Here is a 12,313-nt window from a genome sequence, read left to right as displayed (position 1 = left end):
ATTTCAGTACCATTATTTCTCTTTCCCTTTATATTGTTTTAATCATCTTATTTCCATTTTAATGTTCTAAATGCATATATCTTTTATAATGCCACCTCATACTTACTTTGGAATTGGATAAATGTATGAATCGTTAAGTCCCCCAAAAGTTAAAATTAATTATGACAGTGCCTGGGAGTCATTCTGTCATAAACAAAATATTAGATAGGTAACTAATTGTTCTAAAAGATGTAAATAGGATTCTAAGGGGCCAATGATTGAAAAGAAAAAGTCTACTATACAGTCTATTACATTTTGCTGAGAGCCAGCTTCTCCCACGCATTTGAGTAATAACACACTTTAGAAAGATAAAACATGATTAATTGAACTATTATAAGGATTTTCTTTTAAGAGAGAAAGAAAAGCGGGGAAGAAACCTCACTGTATAAAAAAGGGGAACTCCATGATCTCCAGAAAGACACTTCTATTTTCTTTCCTCAAAACCACCAATTAAATGTACAGTTTAATACAGCTTAAAATGTGGTTTTCTTTACCAAATATAGTTTTTCTCTTTGCTAGCACATTACTATTTGTTTAACCTCGAACAGTTAAGTGTTATATAAAACCAAAATCTTTATAGGAAACAGCACTATTTATTCAATGAAGATCTACTGTGAAAATTTTGTGCGAACACCAGGATTAATAACTACTCTTCTCTTTTGAAAAGTGCAATAGGGAACGATTAAGCCTTCTAAAAGATTATACAGTACTTTTGGCAGCTGTTAAACGCCATGCTGAGGTGCTGGTAGAGACTGCTTGTGTGTTATTTATCTTTTTCTTGGGACTTGCAGTTAACTAATAGGCTAGCTGTGTTTTTATCTATCAAAAGAGTAGTCAGTAACAAAATGAATCAGATAGATTATATAGCATCAGAAAAGATTGAAACTCCCCTGGCTTTTAAGCATTTGATTTGAGAAATAAAGTAAAACCTGAGTAATTTTCATTGAAACAGGCAGCTCCAGTGATGGTTAACCTAGATATTTAAATTAAAAGATGAAAAATATTCACACAAATAAATCAAATCTGCAGCATAGGAAATTTTTTTAAATAAATAAAATACTAAAATTAGGTAGTAGAATCACTGCAGCATTCTGTATTCAAATACTTTTCTAAGGCTTAAAGTAGACATTTAGTCATTTGTGTGTATGTGGGTATGTGTGCACACACGTGTGTGTATTTGTGTGTGAGTGTTGGATTGAGCCGTGAAGATTGTATGAATTTGTGAAAATAGGAGTCATCTACCTAAATGTCCAGTTTAGTGTTTTGTTTTGGTATGTCCTGTGTATGTTAATATGAAAAATATCTGCTTCTCGGGCTTCCCTGGTGGCGCAGTGGTTGAGAATCCGCCTGCCAATGCAGGGGGCACAGGTTTGATCCCTGGTCCAGGAAGATCCCACATGCCGTGGTGCAACTAAGCCAGTGCGCCACAACTACTGAGCCTGCGTGCTGCAACTACTAAAGCCCGTGCTCCACAACAAAAGAAGCCACCACTGTAAGACGCTGCTCACCGCAACTGAGAGTAGTCCCAGCTCGGTGCAACTACAGAAAGCCCGCGTGCAGCAATGAAGACCCAACAGAGCCAAAAATAAATAAATAAAATAAATAAAGTTTTTTTAAAAAAAAAGAAAAATATCTGCTTCTCAAAATATGTGTGACTCTCAGAATATGAAAGAAATAGGTTAAATAATATCTTAAACATTTTTAATACTCTTGTATTACTTCAAATATATGCATATTAAAAATGACAGTTTCTTCCAGAACCATAAACTCCTCTTAACTTCCACACCGATGGCCAGCTGGACAGTGGCCCTCGGTTCCGGCTCTGTATTCAAATAACTTTGAATCAGCCCCACCCCTGTGCCAGGCTGATCTGAGAAGCTTGGGGTATCACCTTGTTGCTGATACCAGATACTTTCTGGCCTAATGTTTGCTTTCTTGCCTGCCTCTTCTCTCCTCTTTCCTTGCTCATGGAAACTATACACATGCACTCTTCTCTCCATTTTCTTTACCTTTGTTTTTAAATGGACATAATTTAAGAAAAAATGGAAATCAGGAAAAGGAGCACTTGGCACAGCAGTTCAAATGCAGAGGAATGAGGAACCGCCTTAAAGATCAGAGAGAGAAGTACCGGGTTTAGATAGGACAGCTTGAGATAAATGTGCCAGATACCACTTCAAGGAGGCGCCTGATAGATAGAAGGTCTGGGATTGGGCTCCTGAGGGGGTTGGAGCCTGATATTTCATCCTGCAGAGGCAGTGGCTGAAGTTCTGGAAAGTAGACTCATTTGCCAGGAGGCTGTAAAGAAAGAGGGAATCCACTGGAAATAACTAAAATGTGGGATGGAGAAAAAAGGCAAGGGAATATTCCCGGGACTTAGCACTTTACCTGAATATACATAGCAAGCACTCAAAATAGTTGAATGGTCATATTTGTAGCTTAAGAAAAAAAGACAGGGCTTCCCTGGTGGCGCAGTGGTTGAGAGTCTGCCTGCCGATGCGGGGGACACGGGTTCGAGCCCTGGTCTGGGAGGATCCCGCATGCCGTGGAGCGGCTGGGCCCGTGAGCCAGAATTGCTGAGCCTGCGCGTCTGGAGCTTGTGCTCCGCAACAAGAGAGGCCGCGATGGTGAGAGGCCCGCGCACCGCGATGAGGAGTGGCCCCCGCTTGCCGCAACTGGAGAGGGCCCTCGCACAGAAACGAGGACCCAACACAGCCAAAAATAAATAAATAAATAAAATTTAAAAAAAAAGAAAAAGAGACAATGAAAGTGGCAAGAAGGAGGATTCACGAGAGAAAGGATTATGATAGAAATAGCTGCTGTCACCAAAATGTGTTGTTCTGCCTTCCATGGAGTAGAGTTGTTGCTAGAATGTGTCTGTCCAGCCAAGAACACATTACTCAGCCTCATCTGCATCTAGCTATGGTCATGTGTCATGAATAGTTCTTCTTGGCCAAAGCCTTCAAGAAGCAGGTGCGTCATTCCCTATTCTCTCTTTTTCCTTCCATGGCATAAGTCAGATGCTTCCAAGGCTTCAGGTCTGTAAGTCCTATGGGATAGGGGAGCCCCCAGAGGTAGGAAACCTTGGTCACTGAATTACCAAGAGGAGGAAATTATTCATTGCACAGAAATACAGTTTCTGGTGTTGCTTGAGCATGAAATATAATATTGGGATAAGCCTCAATGTTATGGGGGTTTATTAGTTCCAGTGCTAGCATTACCCTAACTAATACTTGGATGTTTAATAAGACAAAGTCCTCAAACAGGCAGGAGAGAAACATCAAGTCCACAGTGTATCCCATCTCTTCCCTCTGCTCTCCCTTGAGGTTTAGTTTAATAGAGTCACATCACTGGTGTTAACAACTTGTAAAAGACCAAGAGAGCCACATCTAAATCCAGCTAAATCACATGAACCAGCACACTCATTATTCTGGTGACTTTTTCAAGGGTGGGGTGAACAACGGGTAAAAAACCACAAAGGAATAGATGTGGACATGCTCACTTGGCTCAGTCAGACTCTTTCTGCCCAGGTGTCCCCAAAATCACTATCACGGAAAGGAGGACAATGGGGAATGATGTGCTTTCTCCAACACCTCCTTCCTTAGGCGGGGGAAGACCGAACTCACGGCTGCAGCTGCCACCACCGCTACCTGGGAAAGGAGCGGAGCTGCCCTCTTCAATGTCTTCCGTCAACCTATTTTGACCTTTGCTCTTTTTTCCTTGAAATATGGTGTATTTGATGACACTGGACTCCTGAGAGAGTTCCTGCTCACCTCATCAATGCTATCTCTTGGAGAAAGAGGAGAGTTAACCCTGAGTTACCAGGGCCAGTACTGAATTATGACATTCAATTCTCTCAACAGCTCTTTGAAATAAACATTATTATCTCCATTTTTTATGGACAAGGAAACTGACTCAAGACAGGCTGAATAATTTATCTGAGGTCTCAGAGCCAACTATAGTATTATCAATCATAACATCCCTTAACTTTATTGAATGCCTATTATTTACTGAAGGCTTGATAGGCACTATCACATTTAAATATTACAGTTTTACATCAGAGGTGCTTGCTATGAGTTCAACTGTGTCCCCCCCAAAAGATATGCTCTACTCCAAACCCCCAGTACCTGTGAATGTGACCTTATTTGGAAGTAGGGTCTTTGCAGATGTAATCAAGGTAAGATGAGGTCATACTGGATTGAGGGGGGCTCTAATCCAATGTGACTGGTGTCCTTAGAAGAAGAGGAGAAGAGACGCAGAGACAGACACACAGGAAGAATGCCATGTGATGATGGAGACAGAGATTGGAGAGATGCATCTACAAGCCAAGGAACACCAAGATTTCCAGCAACAAAGGAGCTGAGAGAAAGGCATGGAATAGATTTTCCCCTGAGCCTTCAAAGAGAGAAGTGACTCTGCTAACACCTGGATTTGAGACTTTCAGCCTCCAGAACTGTAAGAGAATAAACATAGGTTGTTTTAAGCCACCTAGTTTGTGGTAATTTGTAGGATAACCCAGGAAATTAAGATGATGCTATTGTTTATTCCACTCCACAGATTCAAAAACTGAGGTTAGTGGCTAACTTCCCAAAGTTGTCTGGTTCCATAGGCCTGTGTTCTTATTTACAGCAGCATATCAGTATTCAATTCATTTTGTCTTGGAGACAAAGCCTGTGGTTCTTTTTTTTTTTTTTTTTAACTACACATATGTTTCCAGAAGAAGAAATTATTTTGCAAGGGTATGTATATTTTCATAGTTGTCAAAATGCCTTTAATAAAATCCTAATCATTTTTGCCAAAATAGTGAATAAAGAGAATTATGTACAACCCCTTCTTGCCAAGAGCCTAAATGCCACTCGTTTGGACAAACACATGTGTGTAGGATACAGGAAGAACAAAATAGAAATGTTAGATGGCCATGATGGGCACCAAAAATAATAATAAAGACAATTTTAATTAGCAATCCATAATCTGTCAAATATTGCAGAATAAGCCAGGCTCCTGACTGAGACAGCCCTGTTACATATTCCAGCTTGGCCATTTCAAAAAATCTCCCTGAGGATCAGATTTCTTAACAGCAAAATGAGGACAGCAATTGCTACCTCATAGGCATCTGTAAACTAAGTAAGACAACAAACATAAAGTTCCACATATAACTCCTGTTTCACTATAAACATCCAATAAGTGGGTATTACTATTATGATTTTAGGCATATTTAACTTGAACAGCTCAAAATTAAATGATAAATAACATTCAATGTCAATTATAATTATTGACTGAACCCAGTTCTCTGATGTGACCTTCGGAGCAAGTCAATTATGCAAAGATAGAGACAGCAGAAGACAGATGGTTAGGCCTCTTGGTTATGTGTGCTTGCTGGTAAGATAAAATTTTTTCTTTGTTTATGAACATCTGTTATGCTATATTGGCCTGTGGGCCATGCATAGAGTGGTAATTTAGAGAATCAACTATTTTTTGAAAGCCCTCAAACACTTTGAAAGGACCCAGTTTAAGCAAGCAATAGGAGATTTCCTCATAAAGCATATGTCGTGGAACTAGGGAACATTTAGTGGCCTGCTTGGAATTACTGTCGTAAAGGAAACTGAACATCTGATGGGTGGTTGGAGAAAATTACTCTTGGGTATCTTCAGAGAGTATATGAATTTCTCTATTTTGCTGTAAGTAAGGGTACTTCTTTTAAATGAATTCAGTAAGCATTTTTGGAGTCCCTGTCAGTTTTAAATCTTGAGTGTACTTTCTAAGGATCCTGTAGAAATTATACATGCAACAAAATCAGTATAGCTGATCTCTGAGATTGTGCAGTTCTCCTATCTCTCTTATCTCACACTGGTTGTTTACTCAGTTACACTATATCAGTGTGGTTTCACTGTGTTTGCTGTATTATCTATGGGTTAAGGCTTAATGTATTTAAAGGAAAAAAATCAGAAACAGTCTCCATAAAAATTCCAGGATAAAGTTCTCATCACAGGAGATATTTTTTTCTTTTTATTGTATCTATATGAGATGATGGATGTTGACTGAACCTTTTGTGATAATCATTTCACAATATGTGTAAATTAAACCATCATGCTGTACATCTTAAACTTACATAGTCATGTATGTCAATTATTTTTCAATAAAATGAAAAAAATTCCAGGATGATGGGGAAATGTAAATGTGTATATATGTATATGAGCAATCACATGATTATCTAACACAGTGTATTATTCCGGGATATGTGGGTGGGTTTTTGTGAACTTCCTGAAATTATTTTTTTAAAAATTTAAGAAGTATGGTGGTGTATTTTTTTAGGGAAAATGTGTTCATGTTCTTTTTTGGATTCTCAAAGTCACCTAAGACCTACAATAGTTAAAAATCCTAACTTATGACATGAACTTCTATGGGTCTCTGAATTCCATAGAACCACAACACATGTATAATCATCAAGTGAGAGGAAATAATAGAGAAAGAGAGGCAAAAGAGTAAGAATAAGAAATGTTTACAGAGAAAATGAAGCATAAATTAATGGAGGTGGCACTAGCAGGAAATGTGCTCAAAATTAGAGTGAACTCAAAGATGGCATCTTGACTGAAGCACAGGTGAGCTCTTTCTCCATTACTGACAGATATTTTCTGAGTACAGTTGGCCCTTGAACAATGCAGGGGTTAGGGGCACCAACCCTGCTCCCAGTTGAAAATCCATGTATAACTTATAGTTGATGCTCTGTATCCATGGTTCCTCTGTATCCAAGGTCCCAACCAACGGCAGATCGTGTAGTACTGTAGTATTTACTATTGAAAAAAATCTGTGAATAAGTGAACCCACACAGTTCAAACCCGTGTTGTCCAAGTGTCCAACTGTATCTACAAGATGAACGGTCTACTAATTCTAAGGCCTGTGCTTTGCTTTTAAATAACTTGGGTTCAGAGATGGTTTCTCATTCCTGTTAACTTCCCAAATGAGAAATGCCTTCCTGTCAAGTTTGAGAATATCCAGTTACTAAGTAGCCTTAGCAACTGTGACCTTCCTACCAAATTTGCAGTTGACAAGTCTTACTTGGTTGGGCCATGTCTGATGATAGTAAAACTTGACTCTAATTGCAGGAATCCACTCAAGTGGTTTACTTTAGTAACAAGTTCTTGGAAGGTCACCATCTGCTTCCTGGATTTGTTCTTTTTGGAGGTCTGACAAGTTTCATTAGGGACCCAGAAGAGCAATGAATAGAAAATGCCAGAATATCTATAGATCAACTCAATACAACTATAAGAAGTAAAACAAGATGACTTCTACAGAATCAGGTGTTAAATCACCAATTTTTCTTTTTTTTTTTCCTTTCTCCCATCCCCCTATCTTCTTTCTCCCTTCTTCCCTCCCTCCCTCCCTTCCTTCCTTCCTTTCCTTTCTCCCTTCCAAAATGAAAAGGTTCAATAGAAGTCAAACTTCTGCAAAGAGCAATTATGAATTAGTTCATAAAATTGTTTACTAGATTCTAAACTCCCTGATGGACTTAACCACGTTTGCTATTTTTTTGCACTTCAAACCACCCCGTATCCATTGCTGCCGACACAGTAAGTACTCAATACATATTTTTCACTGGATGACTAACCTGCAACACAAGTGGTCAAAAATACATAAGAAGAAATTTGGTTATGTGACAAATTATTTTCCTGTTGTTTTAAATTCAAAAGGCTTATAAAAAATGTCTTACTAGGACTCAGAAATAGCTCCTAAATATGGTATGGTCAGCCCAATTACTAAAAATCTGAATGTTTTCTCCATGTTCAAACAATGGCAAAAACAAACCAAAAAAACACCAAAAAACAAAAAAAAAACCCTACAAACAGCAACAACAAAAAAGGTAAAAAAAAAAAAAAAAAGCATTCTATATTCTAAAAATTACTGAATAAACCTGCACAACAAGTACATAACTTTAAAGCAATGGGTATATGAATTATCTGAAATAAGTAAAAAGAAATAAATATGGCATTCTTGATTATTTAGAAGACTTGATGTGGAAGCATAATTTTGTAGCAGAGATTCATTAGCTTCCTGTTTTTATGCATCACCTCGCAGGAGTAACTTCCTAGGAGGTAATTTACCTTGATTCTAAATGGTCCTGAATTCCATTTTGCCTGATATTATTCTTAATATCTCATTAGACATTATTTTACCTTGACATTCTTCGAAAAAAACCTCCTAAGATATTTGACTCCTATCCATGTCTCTTGGGGTGAGGTATGAATCTGCAAATGCCTATCTGAAACAAAAGGGATTATGCAAGTGACAGAAAAAATGAAAATCAAGCCAGCTTGTGCCTTCTGATGACAAGTATCACTTTCTCCATAACCTTCATCCTAATAACTGTGTAATAATATGATTATGTTCATGCTTCAATCTCCTTGATTTCTTTGTTCTTGCAGTTTTTATGTCTTACTGATAGATAAAATATGCCAGTTTTTTCAAATACAGCTAAAAACTGTTACAGTTTCTCTTCTGTCAGAGACACATGAATAGCAAAAGACATATTATTGCACTTGAGACCTTTTGCCACATTTTACATGGTAAACAGGAGCAATGTCCTTTAACATAGCTCATTTCATAAATAACTCTTTTTACTAATTTTGCTTTATGATAAATTTGTGTGTCTCATATATAAAAGAGTCAATGGAAGAAATTTTATATTGGCATCTAAATCAGTGGTTCCCCAAGCCTTGGATTTCACAGCTTGGTTAAATTAAAAAGAAATGGGGTGTATCACAGGGTTGTCAGGGTTTTATTTAATCAATTACAAATGTCAGGGAAAGCAAATATCTTTTTCTATCATCATCATTTCATAAGATATGTTAATATAAAAAATATAAGGAAGGACAAACTCTTAGAATAAAAGGCAATAATTTTAAATAAGTATATTCAGTTTTATGAAAACCCTATTATACCGCTTTATCTTTCTCATTTTGTTATGGACAGTACAAAAGGTGTTATCAGAAAGTACTGCTCTGCAGACCAGGGTTTGGAAAAATTGTCATATTAATTATGTTAATTATAAAATACTTGGGTTCAGTTGAGTGATCTCTAAAATCTCTTCCAGCCCTAACATGCTCTAAGTTTCTGACTGTTAACTGCATTTTTTGTACTGTAATTTACTCTGCTAGTCAAGAGTGGTTATTGTGTTGCCGATATTGAATTCAAGCTCTATTATGAGAGGGAAGATTTCCAAAATATAAATGTAGCTTTTTTAATGCATAAGGATGTATCCTATATACTTATTGGATAGGCATTTGCCTTGGTAGAGCAGGACTTAATAGCAGCAGGCCATTGAGTACAAAGATTTCTGCCCAAATATATTTCATGTTTAATCCCACTGTCCTAGAGTGAAAGCTTCCTGAGATCAATAAAAGATCTTTGATCACAAAGACATTATTCTGTGTAGGGACAATTCAGTGAGGTATGCTGAGTAATGACGTATACCATATTCTTGTTGAGGGTATAAGCAGGACCTGACAATAGTTAACTGTATATTAATGTTATACATTTACCCCGAATCCATTTAGTATCACATAGATGTGCATACTGCCATACAGTCATGCATCTCTTCATCCCATTTTTATCTTTTCCTCTATGCACTTTTAAGTAGCAATGGATCCAGAAAAGGCATCTATTTCCTAGATAATAGACTGTTTACCGTTCAATTATTTTTCAAATCCACTTTTAATATTTCTTTTTATAGTGTTCCTTTGAGCTAAACTCAACCTCTGAAGTAATCAGAATTTACTCAGCATTGCACAGTCAAACTTCCATATTGTTAGTGTGTTGTCTTATTTCTCTTTGTTTAATTGAATGCATCTACTTTGCCACTATAAGCTGGGTGGTTAGGGGCTAAACTTATAACTGTGTTGAGAATGAGCGTATAAATATAATGTGTGTGTGTGTGTGTGTGCTTAATCGATGTTGGTATGTTGCCTAGAGTCTGAAAATAGCAAGAGAGACACTGCATGTTTAATGTGCTAGGGAACTCTTGCTTGGCAATGTTGTGTCATGAAAGAAACTTAGAAGATGTCAAAAACACATTTCTGTAATTCACTGTACATGTTGTAGATTAGGAATGATTAACTCTCTTATAAAGCAAGTGGCAGCTCAGGCTGCCATCCTGACTAGTATTACTTCCCTAGTAACTAGTTTTGGTTCCTCATTCAATTTGAGGACTGGTAATGGGCTTTACGTAATTGCCGCTCAGCAAAAATACTCAAAATTATCTAATTGCCGGTAAATTTTGGAACAATTTAACTGGGCACTAACACTATAACTAAGTTGTGGAATGAGGACAGGTAATTCTAATATACTAAATATCGAATAGAGTAATAATGAATAATAATAGAGTAAAGGGAAAAATCTCTCACAAATGAAGAAATGCGTTGTTTTATCAATCTTTGCTTATATCTGCTCTTGAGGGAAAGAGGTAGATTACCCCATAACCAGCATGTCATTTCCAAATAATTCTGTTTGACTTCAGGATGGATTTTAGTTCTTTCCTATGACAGTGGAAGGCTTTGTTTGGGGAATTCACAAGATATTAAAAGAGAAACCATACAGCCTAAAGGATCCCACACTGACTGTGGGCTTGGAAGGCTATGTAAATTGTCTTTCAGGGAGAGTTTAGTCAGCAGAAGTTATCATGTCACAGAGTAGCTGGAAGTGATTCTTTCACCAAAGGTTGCGAAATCAATGTCAACTGAATTTTAAGTGTAATCCAACATGTCCGATCAGCTGGTGACCTTGCACATTTACGTGCCAGCAGCAGATGTTGTCAGCTGCTCAGGTGTTTTGATGCTACATCTCTTGGTCCTCTCCATCTTGAGAGTAGCCACCTTGGCAGTGGTGGACTCAGCAGTGACCCCATTTAAAATGTGTTTGGTTATGAATCTTGGCAATTGTTTATCTTAAGTTGGAGGAATCTGATTACTGGCTACTTAATACACTCCAAGTTCCAGTTAGAGAAGAAAACTTCAGCAGCAATCTTAAAGCATTAAAATAATTGGGACACTAAAATATAAATAAAAATACAAACACATTCTGACCTTATGCCTTTGTACTAAGGAATATAAAACTGTTAAGTCAATGCAACTGAAATTTGTACATTACTTAGTTTGCAGTTAGCTATTCCAAGTTATGCAAGATTATTGACAAAATGTCTTGGCAGAAGAATTTAATGTCCTACTTCTATATCTTGGACAAGCTATTTATTCTTTTTTATAATGTATTTGAAAAGTTAAAGTGGTATGTAGTAGCTAAACACTATTATGAGATTCTTATTTTGTAGAGAAAAAGTTGTCTTATAGACTCATACAAGATAACACATTTGAGAGCAAAAGTAGACTTTAATGTAATGGCTAAAATTGCAGGAAATATGAACTGAGCAATGACGATTTTTGACCTTGTGCCAGAAGTGCTGTCAGAGGTTGTCCCTGCACTCAAGTTGCTCTTGAACTAACCCGGGGAATGAATGCACAAACTAATAATTTTCATAAAACGTGCCAAGGGCCAGCCAAGCAAGATCCATCAATTGCTGCGGGGCCATCTAGGGATGCTTGACAAGGGTGCTATCTGAGTAAATCTTGAAATCTTTTTTTTTTCTTTTTCAGTTGGAAATGACATGCTTTTCATGAAGAGGCCACGACAGTAGCAAAGTTTGGAGACATGCTCAGCAAGATCATTTAGTGGGACAAGGGCTGTGGTCTTTAAGGCTTTCTATGAATAAGAACTACCTAGAAAGCTTGCAAAAGGCTGATTTCCTCCCCTTTGCCCTCTGAGTGTAGGTGAGACTCAGAAATCTGAATTTTAACAAGCATCTAGAGTGAATCCAAAGCAGTGAGTCTCCTGGTATATAGTTGTGTGTTGGTAGATGTGTGTATGTATGCTGTGTGTGTGTTTAGTATGTGTGTGTATGTCTGTGTGTGTATGTATTTGAGAATGGGCAAAGGAAGATTGGGGGTGTGGAGATGGTGGGGATAAAGAGATCTGTGGGGAGCAGACTGTGTGAAGTTTTAAATGCCCATCTAAGGAGTTTGGCTTGTGAAGCAACGCAGTTATTATGAAGTTGTAGACTTCAAAATCCTAAATAACCGGAAGTCAGTGGAAGAAATACACTTGTGCCAAGAGTTGCACAAGGATTATTTTATTTAATTCTCACAATAATTCTATAAAATAAGTATCATTACTGTTTCAAGTTTCAATGAGGAAATTGAAATGATGTTAATAAACCTGCCCAAGGGCATAAAAC

At 37.4% G+C, this 12,313-nt stretch overlaps 1 protein-coding gene across 1 annotated transcript in view; it reads right to left on the bottom strand.

Annotated features, from left to right (window-relative positions):
* Positions 1-12,313, bottom strand: part of KCNH7 (potassium voltage-gated channel subfamily H member 7) — a 445,052-nt gene that overhangs the window by 73,573 nt on the left and 359,166 nt on the right. The gene's annotated exons all lie outside the window — the stretch shown is intronic.

Source organism: Eschrichtius robustus, chromosome 5, assembly GCF_028021215.1.
Source record: "Eschrichtius robustus isolate mEscRob2 chromosome 5, mEscRob2.pri, whole genome shotgun sequence".
Lineage (NCBI taxonomy): Eukaryota > Metazoa > Chordata > Mammalia > Artiodactyla > Eschrichtiidae > Eschrichtius > Eschrichtius robustus.
This window is presented reverse-complemented; position numbering and strand designations above follow the sequence as displayed.